Genomic DNA, 24,687 nt, shown 5'->3' on the forward strand with positions numbered 1-24,687 from the left:
TCAATATTGGAGCAGGTGAGCAGAGCCATAGTAAAAAGGAGAATGGAGTTTGTTTAACCCACACAGCAGCAGAGGTAGGAGCAGCCTCTGCACCCGCACAGCCTATTTCTTTAGGAATGCTACCTCAGTGTACTCCGACTCCCAGCCCATCTTCCAGACTCCCTGAGCCCCCCCCCCCCCCCCCCCCCGCCCCCTGCACAGCACTGCCTCCACCCCAGTGCAGGTTTTCAAGAAAAACACATCTTGGAAAAAAAATCCCTGTATGGACCTGCTCAACCTACCCTCTTATTTTACCAGGAAATTATTAAAGATTCTCCTTTGACTGTACTTGTGAGGTGTGCCCTTATTTACCGAAGGGCACCAACCTACAGGAACCATGAGCACAACGGTGCTCCCACACGGCCTCCCTCTCCCCTCTGAACCAGCCGGCCATGCGGTATGTGACACTTGTTCCAAGCGCCCCCACTTCTCCACAGGCTGAACGCTGCCACCTGCTGCAGGATTTTCCAAAACTTAAAGTAATTCCCTCAAATTTTATGCGTGTATTCATTTACAGCTGCAAAGCCGTGAGCTGGGGGATGGCAGCTGTGCCTCTGGGGGCAGTAGTTACCCCTCCGCCAGCCCGGCGATGCCCTCTGGGCGGCAGCACAGCCCCTGTGGGACTCACACCACACTCCCTCGCCCCGCTGCGCGCCCGCCGGCGGGAAACGCCCTCTGAGGGGACGCGAGGCGCAGCCCGCCCCGCCGTGCGTCTGACGTCACCGCGGCCCCGCCCCGCCCGTTGCCGTGGCAGCGGGGCCTGGCGGCGCGGTCCGGCGGGCTGAGGCCAGCTCCTGTGCCCGGTGCCTGGCCCGCTTCGCCCGTCATCCCCCCGGAGCAGCGCCCTCCGCGAAAAGCGGGTGCTGAGGGCCGCTCCTCCGCAGCCCCCGGGACACCGGGCCGAGCCCGCCGCGCCGCAGGCCCGTGGCAGAACCACCATTGAGCCGGTCCTGGAACAGTGCGGCAGCCCAACTCCCTGGGCCCTCCCGCGCGCGCCGGTCACACCTGTTTTTTCTAGAAGATGGGGCCGTATTTATTTAATTTTAAATTTTCATTCCGCATTTGAAGTGGTATGCATTTAAAGGTGGGCGTTGGAGAAGCCTCTAGGAATGTGTATGAGTGTAAAGCTGGTTCTTGTCTGTCGCTGTGTATGTTTAAACACAGCTGGGCTGAGGGGCTGGGAGCCTCCGGTACTTGCAGAAACGTTTAGGATGGTGTGAGTGCTGCTGTCTGCAGGTGTTACTCCTCTTCAAACACCATCTGTAAGTACATGTGTGAAGAACTGTGTGCCTCAAATTAAAAATTTTGTCCTTCCATGAAGAAATAAAACCAAATGATGATGTACAAAATCCTTGACAAAGTGGGAGGGGAAGTTCAGGAACAGCAGTGAAGTGCAAGCATAAAGACAGGGGACAGACAGCAGACATTAAAATATTGCATGAGAAATCAGAAAAATCTGTCAAGCACAACAAGAGATGTAAAGTTTCTACAGGCTAGCATCTTTAAATGTGTGAAACAAAGCAGAAATGGCTTCAGAATTAGACCTGCAGGGTTTCCAGGGTATGTGGTGACCTGTAGGCTGCTTTGTGCACACAACAGCATGAAAACAATTGTTTCTTCAATGGTTTGATGTCAAATTAAAATAAACATTTAAAATTTGGATACGACGTTTGAAAATTACATTGGCAAAATCAGTCTGGATTTAAACTAAGCAGTGGAAGAATATGTATGGGTTCTGGTGAGTTACTATTTATCCTGCGTGGGTGTTGCTGTGGGTGCTTCTGGACCAGAGCTCTTGCCTCTTCTCAGCTGCATCAGGCCACGGGAGAGGGAAAGCAGAACTGGCTTCCCCTGCTGCAGCTCCAACACAAAGGTCAGTGCTGTGGCTCACTGTGTCCTGTCCCAGCTTCCCCAGGTGGCCTTTTCTGTCAGCTGTGGATTACCTCACTCTGCTTTGGCTCTCTTCCCCCGATCCCCAGTGCACATTGGCCACAAAAGGGGTGGTGTACTTATTATACCAGTTCTGTGTCATCCCTAAACAGAAGAGGGATCATCTACAAATACTTCCTCATAAAGATATTTCAGCATTGTTATAGTGCAGTGGGGAGATCTCCCCTAAAAGCTCCGTGCTAATATTCGAGTTTAGACCTAAGTCCATTAAAATCCTGCAAGAATTTTAATCTGGATGTAGGTCATGTTGGATTTTCCTCTAGCCAGGTCACTGGTTTAATTGGACTTCTGCAAAGTATGGGTACAATAACTTGTAGTCAGACTACAAGGTTATAAATTTGGATTATTACTTTTATTCTGTATATTCAGCCCACTTCCACTCTATGTTAGTAAGACATAATGGCACATTTTGCCACATGGGTTCCTCGACTTCTCTGGAAGTTACTGTACGTGGAGGCCTTACATCTAAATGCAGACTGATGTCCTGGGTCTCGGTGGCCTTAAGGAGATGTGGTATACAGAGTGTGGCCCCCAGGTAAAAAAAAAAAAAAAAGGGAAGAAAAAAAGGTAGTTAAAAGGACAGATACTTTTGTACTGAGTTAAAAATAGCTTTGGTTTTAACTTTAAGCTGCTTCAAAATACCAACAGATAGTAATGTAAAAATTAAACAGTAAATGCACCTCAATGTGAAATAGTACATGTTTTAAATGTGATTCTTTTCATATGTCAGTTCTTATCTATGATTTATTAGTATAAGTAAAATACATCCAAGAGGTTATTTTTAAAGCTAATGAAAAGAGCTGTTAATTTTTTTGCTGTATTCCTGGCTCAGCAGTGTTCATAGCCTGGAGAGCACTTTATCCAGCCCATTGTGTTACTACCTTAGCAGCTTTCTTCCCTGCTGTTGCAACAGCTTGCTTATCCTTCCCTGCTCCCACCTTGTCCTTCATGCTGTCTCATCTCTTTTAATCACTTTTGGTTTGTCCAGCTGTTGATGGGTGGGATGCTGTGCAGAAGTCTGTAGTGTACTGTGCAGAAATCCTGCTCTCTTTTGCACATCACCCACATTAAGCAGTTGCTAATTGTAGTAGGATCAGGACATTGATGACTTTGGGAAATGAGGGCACTGTGTGCCTCACAGAGTCAATTCTGAAGTAACAGGAGTTTTTTTTTTCAGTCCATGCTTTCATGCCTTGAGAACTTCTAAAGCAAACAGAACCTGCTTCTTATAAACTGTTTGGGGTTTTTTTTTTCCTTTTTCTTTTTTTTCCTTTCCTTTGTTATACACCGTGATCTCACCTGAGATTATTTTGTTAACACAAAGTGGAATTACTATGTGATTTTCATTTTGCTTAAACGAGAGCTACCCCTGATGGTGTTTATACCTATTATGTGGTTACACGATGGTACAGGGCTCCTGAACTGGCTTTAAAAGACCTCACATGTGGAAAATATACGTGGGGCTTTTTTCTGGGGCAGGTGTGGCATCTGTAATTCAGCTGTTATAGGAGAAGCAGTCTCCTGCACATGAACTTCTGCACGCAATGCAACATTAGCAAAAGGAATATAATCATATAAAATAATTATATAAAAGCTAAATTAAAACAGTGACATATAATGTGCCTACATATAAGGTCAAAGATAGCCATTGCACTCTGGTTCGTGATTCAGTGAAAGCAGGGCAAGGTTTATCTTTAAAAACAGCACTGTTACTGCATAAATCAAACAGATCATTTGTAATTTTTTCATAAATCTCTAGAAGATGTTCCTAGGTAACCTGTGCCTGTTTGCCCTGCAGATGATTTTCCACATTATCCATACCAAAAATGTCCAGTAGTGTTGGCACTGAGCCGCTGTGTCAGTGGCAAGGGCTGTCTGAAGAGCTCCAAGGACCAGTGCAAGAGAAGATGCTGTAAAACTGAGGGAAGAAAGATCCACATGGAACTTTGGAGGTGTAGCACACATGGTTAAGAACATGGTAACTTGAAAGTTTTACCAAGTGTGTAATTCCCACTAAAGATTTTATTCTGTATTTTATAAAATTCTGTTATTGTCCCCCTACTATTATGAAATTCTGTAGAAGAGGTTTGGAACAGCGGAGGAGTGATAATTCCTGTCTGTATGCCCTCCTTCATGCTCTTAGGTATTGATTGCTGTTATTCTTAGTATTAACAGTACACTGCAGTAGTTATTCTGGCAGTGTTGAACTATAAACATGGAGGTAAATAGCTTTTTAACAAGCCAGGATAATTCCTTTATTCTGAAACCTCAAATACAATTTACAGAGCAGAATAAGTCAGCGGGAAGGACCTGCTTTTACATATCCTTCTCTGAGAGGAAGCACAGAGAGGAATACAGCAGTGTTCCATAGCTGGATTCATTTCAGTTTTGAAGATAGCAGGCTTTTTGGTGAGGGATTTTTAATGTATTTTAGCCATCCCCATGTGGATACAAGAATAAGAATACGGTATACAATCTTTATATCTGTTTTAACCAGCTGATTTATTATCTGTTCATAATGTCCTTTTTGTCAAGCAGCCGGATACCTCTTCTTCAGAGTATTTTATAGAGCCCAGGATTTTCAGGAACGGTAGTTCCTGAAGTCCAGCTCCTAAAAATGCAAGGAAAAGGTTTCCCCAGCTCACTGCCTTACTGGAGATGCCTTTTCCTGTTAGAAACCCCATTTTCTGTTAGAAACCCCATTGAGTTACAGTATGTCACCCTAACTCACATGAGGAGTTCAGTGGGTTTAATTGGGATGGCCATGCATGAAGAAAGTGGCACATCAGAAATCGGTAATTAGAGAAGTTGGGATTCTCAGAAATGCCAAGGAGATTCAGACATGTAAGTGCCAGTCCACAGTCTCCTAAGTGTTTAATTTAAATTCACTTATGTTATGATTACTATATTCACTGAGATGCAGTTGCAGATATTAATTTTTTTTTAAAAAAAAGTGTTCTACTCAGACATTGAATCTTGCTTCCCCTGATGTCAGTGGGAACGGGAATGGATTTAGGTTTCGGCATTTCCATTAAGCAGAATCAAAAATCCAATAGGCAATTTCCTGTCATAAAAAGATCTGAGAGAGCAGACGGAAGAAGAATAATCTAATTGAGATGCATTTTCTTTTTTATTAGCTTGCTCTATATAATTTTTAAGAGCATACCTAAAATGTCTTCTTGCCCAAAGAGAGCTTGTTCATTAAGCCTTAAAATAAATGGCAAGCAAAAAGCTCTTTTACAAATGCAGAATGCTAGTGGTGATACCAGGCATTTCTAATAACCTATTAACACCAGGAAAACTCAAACAAAAAGTGTGAAGCGCTCTGCTGAGTAAAGACCAGGGAAGCTTTCACCAGCAGCAGGCTTTTCTGACTCATTCTTTCTTTGGCAATAGAAAACGCAGTTGCTGGAGGGAAATGAAGGATCTCATTCATTCGTGGGGGACAGGGAAGAGTAAAGACCAGGGGCCAAGCCTTCCTCTCACGGCTGAATTACAGCATTGGAGAGCGTTACTCCTTCCTTCTCTGGTTCTGTTATGCCCTTCCAAACCTCTGACAGTTGTAGTAAGAAATGTGTGTAAAACTCCAGTCACTGAATTTGTTGATGATGGGTTGACTTTGTGTTACAGATGTATTTTCAGAAGGTGTTGAGTTATGACAACTAAGTTTAATACTTCAAATGAAATGGAGCTTGGAAGTGTATGACAGAAGAAAGGGAAAGGAGTTTATCCACTAGGGTACTTTGATTCCTCTGAAGTCTTTATAACCCTTCAAAATCCTTTCAGAAACATTTCAAGAGCTTCCAGGAGGGCTGATTTTATTTTTTCTTAGTGTGTTTATTTGGGTTTCTTTTAGGTTTCCCATGTTTAAGATTAATCACACAGAGACAGCATAAAGGGACGTTATTCAGAAGTGGCCACCATTATCCAGCTGTGGTAGCTGGAAGTGAAATGGAAATGGAGGGACAGAGGTTGTTCTTTGAGAATAAGACAGGAAGTCAGTGTCATCCTATGCATTTAGAGGGGCATTAGTACATCTATTTCAGACATCCAATTTATTTTTTTTCGGTTAGAAGCACCTGTTTTTCATCTCAACAACCAATGAAGAGAAGCAGAGATTCTCAGAAAATGCTTCACATCACCCCAGTTAGGCAATAATTAAACTCTTAAATCAGATGTTCAAAACTGCTTATGGAAGAACGTCTCTATTTATGGGGATAGGGATCCTACCTTTCTCACCCTGGCGCTTTAATTTAAGAAGCTCCAGGCAGGCAGTCTTAAAAGTCAGGTGATATCCCTCAGGTATGCAGAAGAGGGACGTGTGAATGTGGATACAGTAGAATCAGCTCTGGAAACACTGCTGGCAGGAAGCCTGAATCCACCTGGGCTGGGCTGCAAACCTGTTGTATCTTCTGGTATGTTCAGGGAAGACATTACATGTTGGAGGAAGAGATGCTTCATTTTCCTGGCTGGCCAGAAGATCTAAGTTGATGATCTTATGGTACCTGTCTCTTGTTTCCTATTCCATGCTCAAAAACTGCATGACTGTAAGAACTTCAGGCTCTGTTTGTGCACATGAATCACATCCACAGAAGCATAAAGGGTAGCGCAGCATGCATAAATGCAATCTGGAAATAAAGATATAAGGACAAATCATTGGTTGTAGAGAGAATAAGGCAGCATGGGAAGTGAAAAAGCCTTGAGTTGCCACAGCTACCCTGATAGTCCATTCATAACCCCTATCTAACAAATCAGAGGAGTATTTTGGGCCAGTCCTCAGCCAGCAGTGCTCCTAAAGGGAATATTTTCTCCGGTATAATTTAGGTAAAACCCTGGGGCCCTTACCTACCCTAGAACTGGGAACTAAAATAATACCTCACCTTCCACCCACCTGCTGTGCCAATTCAGAAAGATGAGCCAAAAATTGTGAACTAGGTTACACAGCAACAGAATAAGATCCAGACATCCTAGATGTTACTGAAGTAGGTGCAATGACAAAAAAATTATGAGATAATTTGAGAACAGACACCAAATAGAACTAGATGAAAAGATTCTTAATAACCTAATGATCTGAATTTATGAATAATCTAATTATATGAACAAAGTCATAACTATGCACACTCTGGTAAACTAGTCACACCTGTAGACTGCAAACTGCCCTTGGTTTGTGTGTGTGTGCGCAGCAAAGCAGAGATATTTAGAGGAGCCTGAATATATCCTAAAAAGTCCCTAAAAGTCTCTGTCTCCCTAAAGTTCCATAAGAGCTCTCACAAAATGTTAATTATATGTTCTCCTACACAAGAATGAACTCAGAGACACCGGCCAAGTCTTTGCTGTGCTGAGCCTGCTCCTCAAGAGGCAAAAATTTATCATAGAAAAGCACTGAATCTGGTCCTTTGCACAGTGAGGAGAAATGACACAGTGAACAGTGAAGAAAAAACATTTTGCTGCCACTCATACAGAGGCTGAGTAAAGCAAACTGTCAAAATAGCAGAAAACATGCAATAACCTTTTAATGCATAAAGAAAAGCCAATGGGTTATGGTAGCTTAGGAAATGCGATTTTTAGTTTTTAACTCGGTGAACGTTTGGCTTGGCCACAAAGAGGTTTTTACAAGAACCTCCATACAGCACTTTGTATAGTAATTTAAAAAAATGCTTAATATTTTTCTTTATGACATACTGAGGGCATCATGGTGTGATAACAGCACAAAGCATTGCTTTAGAGTGATTTCTCTAAAAATGACCGTTCACTCGGTCCGTGCTGTGCTGAGCCCGGCAGCCAGCAGGTGTGGCTGTGGAGCCTTTTGAAATCCACCGGATCTCTTCCATCGGTCCAGAGGCTGTGGAGAGATGTCATCACTGTCCCCCTTCTTACAAGGACATTCTAACAAGCTATGTGTTTGCCTTCACCCTCAGAAATCTCAAGGTAACTGCACACACGAGTGCCGTATGGACGGATGTCTTTTACACAGACGTAGTGTCAGTATCTTTTGTTGCCAAGGTCTTGAAACTATCAGTTGCGTCCTTTACTGACAAGCTCCATTTTTAATGTATACAGCTGGTATTCTCCTTGGAACTACTCCGGAGGTATTTGGCTCTCTGAGTTGTTAAATAACAGATTATCTTTAGATGCCAGCATATAATTTTCAGAGAAAATATTCTTTAATACAACTTAAAAGATCATTTCACTTCTTGCTATGAGATTCCTACCAGAGCTGAAAGCCAAGTTCTTACAAGAAAGAAAATTAAATTCTCCTTCAAAGCACAAAGAGAATAACAAAGAACTACTAAAAAGGTGAGAAGTGCTGTTTTAAACGCCTGTCAGAATGGTCTAGGATTTGGGAAGGTGAGAACTGCTTTTCTTAAAATATTTATTGCTGCATAGAACTGTTACTGTAATTACAACACACTGATGCTGGATTAGCTATGTCTTCATGGGGTTGAATCTCATCAGTATCAGTGCAGTGAAAAACTGAATGTTGATTTTGAGTGAGAAGTATTTCCGAAATTAAATAGAACAAAGTTAGCAGATTCTTAATCTGGTGTCTTCTCTTTTGGTATTTTAAATTGGACTTCAATCCAGTGGTTCATTTGTATTTAACAGAACAACTGAGCACACATTCAACTACAAGTGCTTTGGAGTCAAGCATGTACACACCGACTTTCATAGCAGGATGACCAACCTGTAGTTTAATGCCACTGCTGAACTGGAGACTACACACCTGTAGCTAGAATAAGTGCAGGGAGAGGAAAGGCATGTAGGATCCAACCTCAGAAACTTCACATGTTGATACCTCCCTACTTTTCCTGTCTAATGGTGTTAGTATTTTACAGGAGGTTTTAAACGCCAGCACCAAAAACTTCACTTGTTAAGGATCTCCAGCTAGGGAGTATGGGACATCCTTTGGGGGTTTGTGCATTATTACAGAACATTTCTCTGGCAGATGGTCATCTGCCGTTTTGTTCCAGGTATGTTAGGAAACAGTGAACTGAGTGCTCTGTTTGATGTTTTGTCATAGTTTCCAAAAATAAAAGAAAGTAAATGAAGATTGTACAAAACCAGTCACTATTGTGGAGTCAGCAATTGCTGAGCCCACTTACACTTGGAATAACAGCCAGTAAAAAAAACAACAAAACTTGGCTCATAGAAATTTCCTGAACTGGAACAGCCAACAGGATTATTTTTAGTTCAGGTTTTTTCATGTAAAGGGAAAACAGTCGGCAGATGAAAAACAGTTTGAACAAAAGGTATTTTTTTATCTGCTAAACTTTAAATAATGGATTTTTACAGGGTATAATTTCTCAGCTACCTCTGTTTCTTACGTTTTCCAGCCCCAGCATCATTAACAAAAATAAAGCTAGTGTGGAAAAGTGAGAAGGGACGTTTTAGCCAAAAGCTGGTTTTGGTGTACTTTCACAGTGATGTGAGAAAATCCTAGAGTTAGTGGTCCACCATTGCCCAGGAAACCCCTTTACTTCTAAGCAGTGGTGATAGGCTGTAGGTTGGTGGACAGGATGACAGGCATGAAGGATTTAAAAATATTTATTTAATGCTTTTTATTGTTAAATATCTAACTTTTAAATATTCACTGTGAAATCATCTTTTTAGACTTCATAGAGTCTAATTTTGTATCTGTAATTCTGTAAAATTAGAAGCCAGATTTAACTTTTGCTGTAGCCTTTTATCCCAACAACTAAACATGTTTCATCTGCATGTGTTCTGAAACTTTATTTCAAAATTGTTTCAAAACAAGTATTCAGTACAGCTTGATGAATGTTTATTTTGGCAGCAGCTCTGCTTTCTGCAGCCCAAAGTCATGTTGTTTGTTTCCAGTTCCACATCTTTCCCTAGGCTGTGCTGGCATAATTGCATATGGGGTTGCGGAGTCAACCTGGTCAAGGACTTAATCTGGACTAAAATAACCTGACCAAAGATGGCTATTTTGAACTTGGATCCCTTTCCTGCATGACAGCCTCATCAAGATGTGGTGGCATCACTGAGACAGTAGCAGGGGAAGGGAAGGCTGAGAGGGGCACAAGGAAAAGAGGGGCTGCTTCACCCAGGACACAAAACTGCAGCCTTCGCTTTACCAACTGAAAACCCCTACGATGACTAAGAAAAAAAAAAGAAAAAAACGAAAAAAAGAAAAGTAATTGCATAGCTATGATACTGTAGTTATGTTTTAATTATGTTTCTCTAAACTGAGTGTACTATGAATTAATGGCATGCTACAGGGATTAGTATACAAAGATAACATATGAGGAATCTGCATAATAATGTAAGATTAAGGAAAACATGCAAACATGCATTTCTGGGAGGAAGATCTACTTAAAGAATATAAATTACATACAAGAAAACCTAACAGAAAATTCATAGTATTTTATACTTATCTTGCTGTTCTCTGTTACCAGCCTTGACTGATGATGGCTTTGCAGCAAGATGAACAGTTACTCATTAACAGCCTCATTCAAGAGGTATCAGTATCCCTGACTCTTTGTATTCCCTGGGTGTGAACTGGGGATAAATTACCTGCAGAGGCAGTAAAAGAAGCTGGAACTAGAAAAATACCTATGGAGGCGAGCTAAGCTGCCGTTCCACATGTTGAACTGAAGCTGGTAGGAGTCTGGGTTATACAGAAACTGTATTATTTGGACTACATGGAAAGTACTGTTGAGGCTCTCTTGTCCATCCTGGCTTTTTTTGGGAGAAGCAACTTCTGCTTAATCATTACATTATCTGGTATTGAGAAGTGTCTGTAAAGTATTTGAAGAATCTTGCTGAGCAGCAAAGCTAATGCAACAAGGAAACTGGAAGAATTCATGAGCTGTGAAGTCTAGAAGCCTTTGTTTATTATAGGAATTAGGAAGCAAATTCCAGTTCTTATTGTGATAACCTTTCCTGTTTATTGTCACGTATATAAAATTTTTCATAGCTTTCTTCTGTTGTGTTTTCCAGGCGGTCACGGTCGTTGCTAGGAAAAAAGTACAAATTCCCTAACATAGATAGTAGGACATGGTAGAAAGCTATGAAAGGTCTGGAATGTAAAAAAAAATATTTGATTAAAAGAGCGCTATTGTTATGCTTAAGTTTTAAATAAATATTTCTTTTATGTTGTGGCTTTATAGCATGGTAACTATTTAAATTCAGCAATTACGGTATAAAATCTTGAAATACGAACAAAGTTTTGGATAACATTTCATGGCAACAAAATGTCACACTATCAAAATTAGGACAATTTGGGCACATCTTCATGTCTTCCTATTTAGTCTTGCATTGTTTATTAAAACTTAAGCATGAGAATAGCACAGCCCTTCTGATTTTGCTCTCTGACTTGTGATTTGCTGTCAGCCTGTTTGTGCAGGAGCGATGTCCCTGCTGTGGCAGGATTAATAAAGCATTGACTGACAGATACTAACTGTACCAGCTGGTTTATGGGTTAGCACGTGTGGGTGTGAAAAAGCCACACTAGCCCTCTGAAGAAAGCAGATTTACAATAGATAAACCTTTAATGACATCACTGGGGTGTGACCAAACTTTAGAATGCTTCATAAATTTGTTAGTATTTGTAAAGTGTATATCCTACACATGGCTCGTCCTTGCCATCACTCGGCTAGTACAGCTCCATGCTCTGCGCTCAAATACTGGGACAGTTAGAAGAGATTATATTGAGATTTAGATGCTAGGCTATTTTTAAAATCTCTTCCTCTCCTAATGTGTTTTCCCATATAATCCTATCTAAAAATGTATTTTGAGGTTAAGTAGGGAACTGGGGGCTTAAAGTCACCAAATCCAGAAAAAGCTTACAGGGGCTAGGGGTTAGTTAGAGCTCAGAAAAGCAGATTTCATTCACTACATCCCAGCTCAGGAGATGGAACAACATACCTTGGAGATCCCAGAAAGAAAAAGAATATCTACGAGGGTCAAAATAAAAAAATTGTGAAAGGGAGGCAGAGCTCGCAAATTTTCCAAGAACACGTAATTAAATATTGTCCATTAAAAATAGCCAACTAGATCTGACACTAGCCTAGAAGACATCTGGATTGTGTTCCTTGCTGTGCTGCTGGCTGAGATGGTTTGGGGTAAATAATCTCATTCTTGAACAAGTCAGATTCCTCATCTGTGAACTGGTATTGACTTTGCAAAGCCCACTGAGAGCTACTGATAGACAATGCTATTCTAGGGTTGGTATTAAACTGGTGTTTGAATTCTTTTAGAAATGTGCGCAGTTTTTTCAGATACAAACAATTATCAGGTTTTAGAAGGGTGGTCAGAGAAGACCAGATAAAACAATTTATCTCTGCTGTTAAATGTTTTGCCCCTGGAAAATTAGTAATTATCTGCCTATATGCTGTATGCCTCCTGCCACTCTGTGGAGTTAGCAAATATAACACTACTGAAAAAGGAAATCATAACACAAGCAGGAACCTCCTTTCTGGAAAAACACTGGGGAAAAAAAGGTGCTCCTGTAAATAATATGGAAATAACTACTGAATTCAGAAATATCTATTGCACTTCATGCTTCAGCTGAAAGCATGTCCAGATGGCGGCACCACCAGCCATGGGGTATGTAAGAAGATCTAGCACAGGCAGACCAACCACGCAGCCAACACTTTCTATCTACTTGTTTTTAATTTTTTTCTGCAGAGGATATCAAAATCATTAAGTATTTTATTGCATATATGGATAAATGTTTAAGAAACAGATCACAGTTCCTCAACTGCAGAAGTGTATTTTCCAAGTGAAAAAGACTGATTGTCAGAGAGTGTGTTAGACAAAGCTTATATTAAGTGTTACTTTTGCTTCAAACAGATTTCCTTTACTGTTAGTTGTGGGGTGTTACTGATAATAAAAGTTGTACTTCTTAAACCTCTATTCAATGGCATTCTTTAGACTTAATGGAGAAGAAGTTGCGCCAGCCGTTGAAACAAAATAGTTATTTTCCTAGTGTATGTATTTTGGACTCATTGGTTAATTCTTTCCTTTGTTCTGCTGCATAGAAAGCTTATGCAGACTGTGATGAGACAAAATTACATCAGATATACAAACATCTTCTCAAAATTCAGAACTCGAATTTTCCCTTGAGACACTTGAATACAGCTGCTAATTATCTCATAGAATGCGTTTTGCTGCAATTAGAAGAGCACATGATGCCAAAGGAGAAACTGCTCAGTAACACCATAGGCTTTACTTCAACTGCATGAATGTTTCTCTGAACCAGAAGTCCCTACCTTTTGAAGGGGAGGAAGGATAAGCTAATAGTTAAAGTTGAGAAGCGAGAAACAGCCAGTGCAGGAGCCATTCCTCCACTGAGAGCTTACAGAGGAAGTATAGTGAAAGTTTTCCTTCCCTAGCAAGAGGAAACAGGGAGGAGAGAGTGATACATTTCATCTCATGCAGCAGTAGGCAAAGACTTAAGCACCACATGTCAGGTTCCCTGGCAAAACCCATTGCCATTAAAGCAATGTTCTGCTTTGTTCCGAGAGAGGTGGGATGTGTTATATTCTCAAACTATTAACCATCCTGTTTTTCATTTCCATATACCAAGTAGAGAAGCTTCAGTATGTCTGAAAAGGAGTTTCAGTAGTTGAATGAATGCTGCAAATTTGAAAACCTGAGATCAATATGTGCAGTTAATAAATGTATTATTCTTTAAGTCCCAGAAGCAAATGCAGCATTACTGAAGACGGAAACAATTTTGTTGATATCACTGGAGTTGAACACACTTAAGACAGAATGAAACATAAATGCCCACATAATCCTCTGTGACCTCTCAATTATTCCCACGCAGCGTAACAGTGATTTCACAGATTACACTGGAGGGAAGTGTAATTTAAACTTTCTATGGAATGTGTGCTCATCCCTTTAACTTTCTTATGCAGTAGTCTTATTGAGGCAAGTTAATCTGTAGTGTATTTTAGCTGGAGGAAGGGCTGCAGCAGAAACACTTAGGCCCATTGCGACTCTTTCTGTTCTTTCTAGTACTATTTTCCATAATGATTTCATCTCTATCCCAGTGTCCGATTACTAGAGGAATAGCCTTTGTATGCAGAAAACAATGTATTGATTGCTAGCCATGGTGGAGCTGCGTGAGAGACGAGTATTATGTATCTACAGCTGGAGCTTGCTGGAGTAAAGAATCACTAGTACAAAACATTTGCTGTAACTTTCCATGGATAAAAACCATTTCAATAATAAAACACAGGGTTTCCAAAATGTAGCTTAGACAAGTTTCACTCAAATGTTTACAGTTAAGTATAAATATTTTCTGAGATTTAGGAAAACCTAGCAGTGTCCACTGCTGCTTATAAAATTTCACGCCTCTGCTTTCGGATTTTCTTTCTCTATCTTAACTATAGTAATTAAAACCCCTGTCTCAACAGAAACAAGGAAGTTTGTTCTCTGAACTTTTGAAATTGGTTGCCATCTGAAGAGTAGCATCTTTGTTCCTGGAACTGGCAGAACATTCATTGCTTTTACCAGTGGATTGTCTGCCTTAAGTCTACCCCCGAAATCATGTCAAACACAACCCCTCTTGTGACACCAATACTAGACCACCTAGCTTGTGCTTGTTCCTGTCTACTCTTTTTTAAACATATGCAGTCTGATTACATTGTCCCCCTTTGGCATTACATAAAATCCACAGGTGTATAGTCAAAAAAAGATTGACTTTAGGGTGGCATGTGAAATATACTGGCACGAAGAAACACCCTTTTTTAACAGGGTTGGTCATATGATTGGTATTTGGCAGAGAGTCATACCATGACTCAGTGAAATCTTTTAACAGTGAAGGTTCTCATATAGCAAACATTCCCAAGCACTAGACTGTATAGTTTTATTTCACTGAAGTAAAATCCCATTATATTAAATTATAATGTGGAGACATTCTCTACATTAATTTAATGGATGCAGCTCTTCAAGTTCTCACCATCTGTTCCACCCTTTAATTACAAAAACAAAAAAGTACAATTCTCAATTCCATCATAAAGAAAAAAAGAAAAGAGGACTAGAAGTGATTTGGACGCACAGGTATGTATTATACTCAGACTGCCAGCATCTGTCACATACACCGTTTCACTTGACAGTAAGTTGTACTTTGCTGGTAGCACACCTACTTTAAAAATATGTATTGGTAGTTTTAAGTGGATAAATTGTTAGTCATTCCTGCACCTACAAGTCTTATTGTCCAGAACTGTCGTTCTGATTTCATCTTAGATATAGCTGATTTTCAGGATAAGTGAAATTACCTTAATGCCTAGAAGCCACTGAACACTGCAGAATCTTTTGGGGCAAAAGAGGGTACAGAAATGCAGTGAAAACCCACATTATAAATATCCTTTGTCAGTATTTTTTAGAGAGGCTATCCTCTCTAAAAGGGATTTTTTCTTCTTCTGGATGATATGTAGAAAGCATTTACATTTAAAACAGATGGACAAAATGCAAATATTTGCATTCAGTAACACTGCCCAGAAGCTTTTTCATTCACAGACATAAGAAAATAATGAGCTTGCTCACCTAATAATTATGACTTTTCTGTTAAAGGTATATTTTTAAGAAAACTGTGTTTAAGTCTAAAAAATCTGCTCATTTAACTAGCAAAATTAATAGTAGCTGTAATACTTTACAGAAGGAGAAGCGGGAGTTGAAATGGCCCTGAAAATCTTTAAACAGATAGAAGAAACATCTCCTGTCTCCAGATCTGTTCACCAGCCCATGGCGCCTCCTGTTATACTGGTTTAATAGTACAGAGTAAGAGCAAGAGTTATTTTCTTGAACACAGAAGCGTATTAAATAGTCGCATAAAACCAGAAGAACTTGTTTTGAAAGAAGTCAGCCCTATCTCAAGGCTACTATAATGTACACACCTTTATTGTGGAAATTCTTTCATTTGGTGTATAATCTACATGAGTAATTCTTGATAGATTTTAGTACATTGCCTGACTGTGTCCAGTTGGACACTGTCAAAAAATTAGAGCAGTAGTAGCTACACCAATAAAGTTTTTTGGTCTACTATAAGAATGAGTATGAATTATTTACTGCTGTAATAAGACAACATTTTTTAAGGGAAGTGTAACTATAGTCAGGACAGACCGGGCAATTTATGAAAAGGTACACTGAGTGACTTTATCTAGAAACAGCTGCAACAGAAGAATGGTAGGTTTCACACTTAAGCTGTTGAGGCTAATTTGTATTATAGCTTTGGTGCCTTGAAGGTGCTGTTTCTGAAATAAACATTCTTCTGAGGAAGCTGAGCCAGGCTTTTGTAAGATTATTTTTGATACTAAAATGTGAATCAAAATTAAACTTGCTGTGCAGTGTTCCAAAGCACTGGGCCAGTAATTCTGTGACAGAGAGCTCCCTTGTGAAGCTGAAAAGCTCCTCCCTCTCATTCGGCACAACTGAGATCAGCTACTGTTGTAATAGACCTCACATCGCCTCTTTACTCATTCAGTCCTGTAACAAATATACATTCATTACAGAACTGAAAAATTCTAATTGCTCAAGTTAATGACAGTTTTCTGAAACCAGTTCTTCTCTCTGATAATACACCCAATACAATTATTTAATTATGGAGTAATTTTTCATCCAATAACAACAGTCATAATTTCATTGATCTTTTCAGTTTGTAATCTGAGGAGGAAAACCACACTGGTGAAGTGTACAAATTAACATTATACTTGTACTAGATACGCAGTCCTGCAGGAAAGTCTCTGTGTACCACAGCAGCAAGCAAGGTTAGTTCCGGCCCCTGTCTTTGAACACATAGAGACTGACGGCTTTTGAATGCACTGCCCACCTGTGAGTGAAATTCAGCTAACACAGCTCAAGTTCAGTGGGCACTTGGGCAGCCCAGCACAAGCCCAGCAAACTTTAAGGATTTATTGGCTTGGGCTTCTAACAGCTGTGTGCATGTAACATCTGCATGACAGACATGCAATACAATATAGCTCACTCTGGAGCCAGTACTAGGAGTGTGTCACCTTGCCTGTGAACGCACTCAATAGCTACCACTAATGCTACATAGGTCAAAAAGGAAGTTAGATGCTCTGTCAATAAGATTTCGGTTCCAGCTGAAATGTTGGGACTTATGGCATTACCATCTACCAGTGAAATTAACGGGTCACTCTTCACGGTCATTTCTCATTCTTTTGCCAAAAGCAAGATTTTTATTACTAATTTATAATAGTGTATTTTTTATTTTCATTATATTTATCTTATACACAGCCTCAGGGAGAAAAGAAAAGCCTCTCAGTTTTGCTTTTGACATTTCCAGAGCTTATGAGGTGTTGTGGATCATTTGGCTAAATCTGATCCAGTGAGGCTGAAAACGGGGAAGAAAGGAAGTTATGCACAGGAAAAGGGATAGAGGAGAAGAATGGCCATCAGGAAGAACGATGCCAGCTTTGATGCAAAGAAGATGTCAATCAAGGAAGAAGGAGGTCACAGCATGCAATGAAACAGGAGATGAAAAAAATAAAAAGTATTGTGCAAATAGAAGAGATCAAGGCTTGTGATCACCGGGATTGCTGGGGAGCTTGTTACAGCTGAAGGGGGGTATCTAACGTCCTCAGGATTGACCACTGCCTCTTCCCAACTATTTTTCATCCTTCCCAAGTCATACAAGTTTGATGGATATGATGAGGAAAGGTGGGGAAAGTCAGGGCTGGGAGGATAAATAGTCTTAGTCCGTGGAAACAGACAGTACTTTGCCTATGAACACAGTGTTACTAATGAGGAAGCTCAGCTTTATCAAGCTGAGGAAACTCAGGTTTATCAAGTGTAGTTCCATCCACCTGGGGATATTCTCTGTCCAAGTAATTTACCATTGTTATTTCATTTTGCATGTTTATATATTTACTGTTATTACACTCACAACTATTTTGACTGTCATTGAGTTGGCATGACTAGTAGTTTCTGCTTAGGCAATATAGGATTACCAAAGATGCTTATGCTCAGGACGAAGGTATGCTGACAACACAGGACTTTATAATGCCAAAGCTGAGGCAGTCATGCATTTTTATTTTCATGAATGTTAAACTGACTGTCAAGGTTTCCTCAAAAAAGAAGAGACAGTTCCATCCAGGCTCTGTATAACCCAGCTACAGTAGTGCAAATAATTTCAGGTTGCTACAGCATGTTCTTCCACTCCACCCTTAAAATAAGGCTTTTGGTGAGAACACTGTTATGTAAGGTTGCGAACAAGATTTGGAACAATAATAATTATCCAACTTGCCACCTATTTTTAATACCTAAGATGGAAAGCACTGAAATTCTGAATGATAATATTCAAAGAGCAAAGCACAGCAGTGAATCCATCTATTACAATGAAATCTGATTCAGTATTAGGATAAAAATAAGGTCAGGTTATTATTTGTAACTAGCTATTACTAATAATACACTTGTTAACCACAGTGAAGTGAAATCATGATCTAAGAATAAGTGTGCCTGTGCAGTGAATATCGTGGTTCTCCTTTGTCCTTTAGTACATACACAAATAGATTTCAAAAGAAATTTTCCTTCCTCGATCTCTCTATTCAGAGGATGCATTTAAGTGGTGGCCAGGACACAGCACTGCTTGGAACTGAGCTTGAGGGCTAATGCTGAGCTAGAGGGCAAGGCAGCAGTTCAGCTAAGCCATCTTTAGCAGGTTGTGTGTAGCAGTTTTGTCATGCAAGACATCTGTAACATCTCCAAAGCAATATGGATATTATATTAACACACTTCCAGAACTTACGGGCACATGCCAACTGGGTTCAGGCTTCCTTCACTACAAGATACTGGCAGTGCTATGAAGGAACCATGTATTTACCTGGCAGGAAAGCATGGGATGAATAAGTCACATTTTCTTGCTGCAGTCCTTTTTTGCTGTCTTTCTATAGCTTAACTCTCTAGTTGCTTGGCCCAGATGAAGGTCATTAGGACAGTAACTTTGACATAGTATTAACTGAAGAGTATACATCTGGAAAAAAAATAATGCAGTAATTATAAGATGCAGAAAATCTCATTCATTTGCTCAAATAAATAGGCTACAGAATGGCTATGTCAGTTGGGGGTTGCCTGGCTTCAGTGTAACAGGATCTCCAGGACAAGACAAGAAGAGACACAGAATTACCTAAAGGTAAAAGTCCTACTTATTGGTTGAAGCGCACTGTGTGCTACTTTACAAGGGCACAGTTAAAGAGCAGAAATTCTATGATAAGCATGGCAAAACGTCTTGGAGAGCTCAGGCTTAATATCCTTAAGTCTTCAGGTATGGCACTCAGTCCTCCTGGATTTATAGGCATTTAATAGGATTGCAGTCCTGTTCCAAGGAAAACGATCCTCATTACGGCCCTGAAGCCTCTCCCAGTTACATTAGCCAGCTGCTTTTTTTTGGATTAGTTACTGCATTTTGCCCTAAGTCTATGCACCAAGATGACGAGAGAAAATACACCCTGCAGATGTTTTAGCCATAATTCAGCTGTCACATTGTGTTTGAGATTTCACAGAAGTGAGGAGTGCAGCCCCTTGATAAGATGTTATGACTTGAAAAAAAAAACCCCACATATCTTCAAGTCCCACATTTTTCAGATTCCTAAAGCCAACCATCTGAAAGCCAGGAACAGTGGTTTCTCCATAGTATGCTGGCATGAAAAGCAAAGATATATATCTATCCTATGTTTAACCCAGGAACAATTATGTAGGAATTGTCTGTACAAGGCATGTGGGATGTGCCAAGTTTATGCCACTTATTAAAAAAAAACCACTTTGGATCATATTATCTCCATGACAACTGCTTGTATGTATTAATAATTTGTTGTGTCCTTAAATGTAGCTTATGGAAAGGACTGAACAACGGGAGAGCTTTTCCAAAGTACTTGTAACCTGAGCTATGCTGATGGGAGCACCACACCAGCAATCAGCAAGCCTAAAGCCGCCTAGCACAAGCTTAGCAGGACATCTCACAGACGCTTACGTTATTTATTTAAAAGGAAGGAATTTAAGCATTTGCCCAAGTATCTATTGAACTGGGGTCTCTACTCTCTTGACTCTAAATGCGCCTGTCATGTTTGGAAAGTTAGTTAACTTTAGTATCTGTTTCCTCAACGGGGCTGAAAGCATGTATTTGTCCATCTGGCCACGTTAGTGGTAGTATTTGTCCTGGCAGCGGTAGTATTTGTCAAGTGCTCTAAAGATTAAAACTGTTAGATGATACATAACATTTTCAGAACTGAGGAGGAATATGGCCATGTGCTATACTTACTTCACCAGTGCTCCTGCCCAGCCAGCTGGGCGACAAATGCACAAGCTGAAAACAGCATTCACTGCCACACTCCTGCGGGGAGAGGACACAAAATAGTTGCAAAATATTAAAACCTAAATGTTTGAGATTGAGCACTCTTTTCCTAGCTTTTTAAAGATCCTCGACTATGAAATATCTGTATCCATAGTGATTTGAAAATGTGATTTTCAGTTACTTTGTAACTTCTTCTTTCAATAAGCCTGTACACTTCCTGCTTTCTCTACACAACCAGAGTGAATTATGAACCAGTAAATTTCAAGTAATATGTTTTGTGGTTTGTGAGGTGATTAATAATGAGATTCCACCCTTTACAGAAGCCATTTGTCAGCAGCCCTCTGTTGATAGTGGTATTACTGATGTCACTAATTTTGTCAGTGGAATGAATCAAATACACAGAAATAATATTTTTTCATGCTGATTTAAACACGAATACCTGACATAAATAGCTTGTCTTCTAGTTCCCATCTTTTGCAATCATTCTCCTAAAGATCACGGGATCTACTGGACTGAATGGGACTATAAAGACACAAAACATGCTATAGTTTGTCTCAGTGGCCAGTATCTGATTATGCAAGAGATTACATGATGTGTACTTCTGACTTCATCTGATCATGAAAACTCCCCTTTCCTCATAGGGGCAGTTGACTTCTATACTGAAGCACCAATGTCTATACTCTTTGCTTACAAAAAAAAGGCAGCTCTACATCAAAAAGTGGCAACTCATTATTACAATATTGTATAGCCTTTTAATCCTGCATTTAGTATTAAAACACCATAGCAACAGACATTTCACACATGCATTGGCAGATAATTTAGAACCGGTAAAATATTCAGAGAGAGATAAGTGTGAAGAAAACTAATATACGTGTTCCTTACTCTACAATGCTTAATCAACACTACATTCACATAGTTGTACAATGCGCAGCAATATAAATCTGCATAGCTTAAACACTGACTGATGTGTCATACTATGATGGAAATCGTGGTGCTGCGGTAACCGATAAGATTATTGCAATTGCTAACACACACATCAATGAGTTTGAGATCCATTTAAGACTGTTACATAAATTAGTTGGCACTATAGATGGTTTTGCGAAAAAGCTGAGAATCCTACCAACTCCATGAGTGTAAACATTAAGTACAGTCAGCTTGACTAGTTAACCTTTTCAAGGAATACCATACATACAAACACCTGTCACTGACTCTAGTGTAAGGATCATGTACAGCAGTACAAACCACCCTTGACTCATCATGGCAGTCACACCCAGTCGATCTCCTTAGTTACAAACCACACACACAAAAGCGTGGCTTACATTCACATACTAAATACAAAGTATTATTACTGCCATCTCACAGTTCACAGTTTAATCTTACTGTATATCTGACATACTGACAAACCCCCAACTTGTGCAACAGAGCAGGTATTCTTTCATTATTTCCTTCTCCTTTGAAGGCTCAGATAACTATCGAAGAAAGAAGAGAAAAGCAGCCATGATTCTCTAAACTATTGATTACGACTCTCAAGTAGGAGGGAGGAATGAGATCTGATTTCTGATTCACATACAGACTATTCAAAACAATATGAGGATAAAATACAGAACTAATGCTTAGGATGGAGATAGAAACCAAAATTTCGCCCTTCTCTGTGTGTGTACATAACTGAAGCCTGAATTTCCTGTGCAGAGTCCTGAATTCTCTCCTAGTCAATGACAAGGCTTCAGCTGCAAGCAGGCAGTGCTTAATCACCTACCCCTTCCAAAATTACATTTGTCCTGGCAGTTAAGAACTACAACTGAGTCTATTTAAACAAAAAGGGTTCCTTTCTTAGGTGAGCACTTCAGCACTATCCTGACCCAAGGGTGGGTTTGGGAACCATCACAATTGCTCTGAAGACAGCAGCAATTGCTATTGTAATCTGTAAGGAGCCCTGTCTAATCCACACTAGCTGTGCTTTCCCCACACCTATCAGATAAAACATCACAGGACTCTGATTGTAGTTTTATAAGCAAATAAGTCAGGTTAAGTTTCCTGCTGCTGCTGAGGTTTTGCTTCTCCTCTCACTCCATCTTTTCTATAGCAGAAACAGGGACGGGTGCAGGCAATGCAGTCCTGCCCTGTTTCAAGCACACGCTCTTTTCTCAGCTGGATCCACTGTCCGCACAGAGAGGCCAAGAGTTACAGTGATCACCCAAAGCAAGGCCCTGCTTTCAGCTGAAGGCTGGACTAGCCTGCCTCCGCAGCTCCCTCCTCACCCAGCCCCTTCTCTGAGCCTGACCTCACGCACCCCTTGCCATGCCACCTCAAAACATTTGTATATCCATGTGAAGAAGTGGACAAGGGTACAGATGCAGCAAAGAACACTATTTTTCAAGTACAAAGGTTTTTTTGAACACTCATTTTTGCTGGCAACAGAGGGGGAATAATGTTGAGAGGGGGCTGCCACCAGTGCCAGCCTAGAGCAGAGACCACCTTGTTCTGGGTCACAGTTAGACTCTGACAAGGTGCTGAAGCACTCTCTTCTCTCGAGAGTAAGGCATAGAGTAGCAAAATTGCAGGTTCAGATCATTCTGAATGTTGTGGGAAGTAAAAAATAACGGTAATTAGTTACTTTCTGTAGACAGAAGCATAATTAACAGTAAGGTTGACACCATGAGTTCAAAGATGTAACCTACTCAAGTTTCATCAAGAATTTCACTATCTCTATGGAAAACTGAGCTAAATGTGGTCTTAAAACATCTGACTATGCCAGGTCAACGGTTATTATGGAAAATAAACTTCAGCTGGGCAAGTTACACGAGAGATGATGTTTTGCTTCGTGTTCTTTGCATTTATTTATTCAAGACTATTTTGGGAGTACTAAGGAAGATGTGTTACAAAGTAAATTCTTGAAACCAATAATTCTCCCATGAACACTTTTCTTTCTACAACTTTAAGCACAAAACTAAGACCTACATAAAACCAGAAAAAACATGCTTGCGGAAAAATCAACGCACCTGGGTTAGGTCATTCAAACAAAGTAACATCTAGAAGGAGAGTATGACACCAAGAAACCAAGACTGACCTACGGAAGCAAACATTCTTTTCCCCTTGCTCACTACGTAATTGTTAATTTGCTTCAATAGTAGGCCAAGAATGGAACAATTTAGACTCTGTATTAGGCAAACTCTGAGCAAGACAATTAACACCTATTATCTAGGAAAAGTCCTTGTTCATTTGGTAATTTCAACAGGGCACATTTTGTCCAAATTTTGACCCATTTAAATGAAAGTGCGTTTTTGTAATTGATCATTTCATGTCTTTCGGAAGTTACTCAAGGGAAATCCTGCATTGACTAGTACTTCTATAATTTAAGATGCAAATCACAGTAAAATACACAAACCATTACAGATCACAGATGCATGTCTTTCATTCCTTTTCATTGCATCTTATTTGTCTCTCTCTCACTGACATATTTTCCTTTAGGTAGAAAGGAATTGTGAGAGGACACTGAGGCAGCTGAGGCCCATCACCAGTTTGCTGAAAGCTTATGCTGTGCCTCACTTACTCCTTTTCTCTTAACAGGTTATAATACATCATCTTCCAAGAAGCGTTTAAAACAATTCATAACAATTTAACCTGAAAGAGAAGAAATGCAACACAGTCTTTTTAATGTAAGCACTATGTAGTGGTACAAACAAGAGAATGTTTAATGGTCACGCTTGGCCTGAAAAGACGTATTCCTAAGCACCCAACCCTGCGCTGCTTTGATCCCGAAGGGTCAGGGCACCGCGCTCAGGGTTACAGGGAAAAAATCCCGTCAGCCCGGACGAAGCCATGCCCAGCAGCCCCCCGCCGTGCCCGTGCGCCCAGAGTAGACAGCGGGGGCGGCCCGCCCCACTGCCCTCACGGCCCTCCCAGGCCGCAGGGGCTGGCGCCGCTATGCCGGGCCAGCGGCCCCCTCACAGCAGCGCCCCTCGCTCCCGCCTCAGGGCTGCGGGCGGGGCCGCGCCGGCCCCACCAAGCGGAGCCCCCTGAGAGCGGCACCAGCCCCCAGCAGCACCGCTCGCCTCACGCACCACAGGCCCAGCGGGCTGCCGAGGCCAGCCGTCCCCCACCACGGCCGGGACGCGGCACCGCGCCTCACCCGCCGGGCGGGAAAGCCGCATCCCGGCAGCGCCGCTACGCGCCTGCGCCGGTAGCCCCTCACCCCGCGGCGCGAGCACCGTCCTCACGCTCACGCTCACGCCCCCCGCCCCCGCCCCCGCCCCCGCCGCTTTGTGCCGCGCGGCGCCGCGCAGGCGCACTCGCGTCTCGGCACCGTCCCACCGCTCGCCGTCCCGCCGGCCGGGCTGGTCCCGCCGCGCCGCGCGCCGCGCGCAGCTGCAGCCCCGCCCAGCGCCCGCGCATGCGCCGCCGCCGCCCCCCGTGGCGTCTCC

General features: G+C 41.2%; 1 long non-coding RNA gene across 7 annotated transcripts; it reads right to left on the minus strand.

The window, feature by feature from the left end:
* Positions 1-1,047: 1,047 nt before the first annotated feature.
* On the minus strand, positions 1,048-24,643 carry LOC130153549 (uncharacterized). 7 transcript variants are annotated; one of them, XR_008823446.1, is made up of 5 exons: positions 23,652-24,496; positions 20,234-20,305; positions 18,800-18,949; positions 6,220-6,617; positions 1,048-2,488 (listed from the first exon to the last, which is right to left on the minus strand). It is a non-coding gene; the product is annotated as an uncharacterized LOC130153549 (long non-coding RNA). The 7 variants fall into 7 exon arrangements; XR_008823447.1 differs by lacking the exon at positions 1,048-2,488 and adding an exon at positions 2,508-3,907; XR_008823444.1 differs by lacking the exon at positions 1,048-2,488 and adding an exon at positions 24,556-24,643 and having other exon boundaries at positions 5,803-6,617; positions 23,652-23,887.
* Positions 24,644-24,687: the final 44 nt, after the last annotated feature.

Source organism: Falco biarmicus, chromosome 8 (genome assembly GCF_023638135.1).
Source record: "Falco biarmicus isolate bFalBia1 chromosome 8, bFalBia1.pri, whole genome shotgun sequence".
NCBI lineage: Eukaryota > Metazoa > Chordata > Aves > Falconiformes > Falconidae > Falco > Falco biarmicus.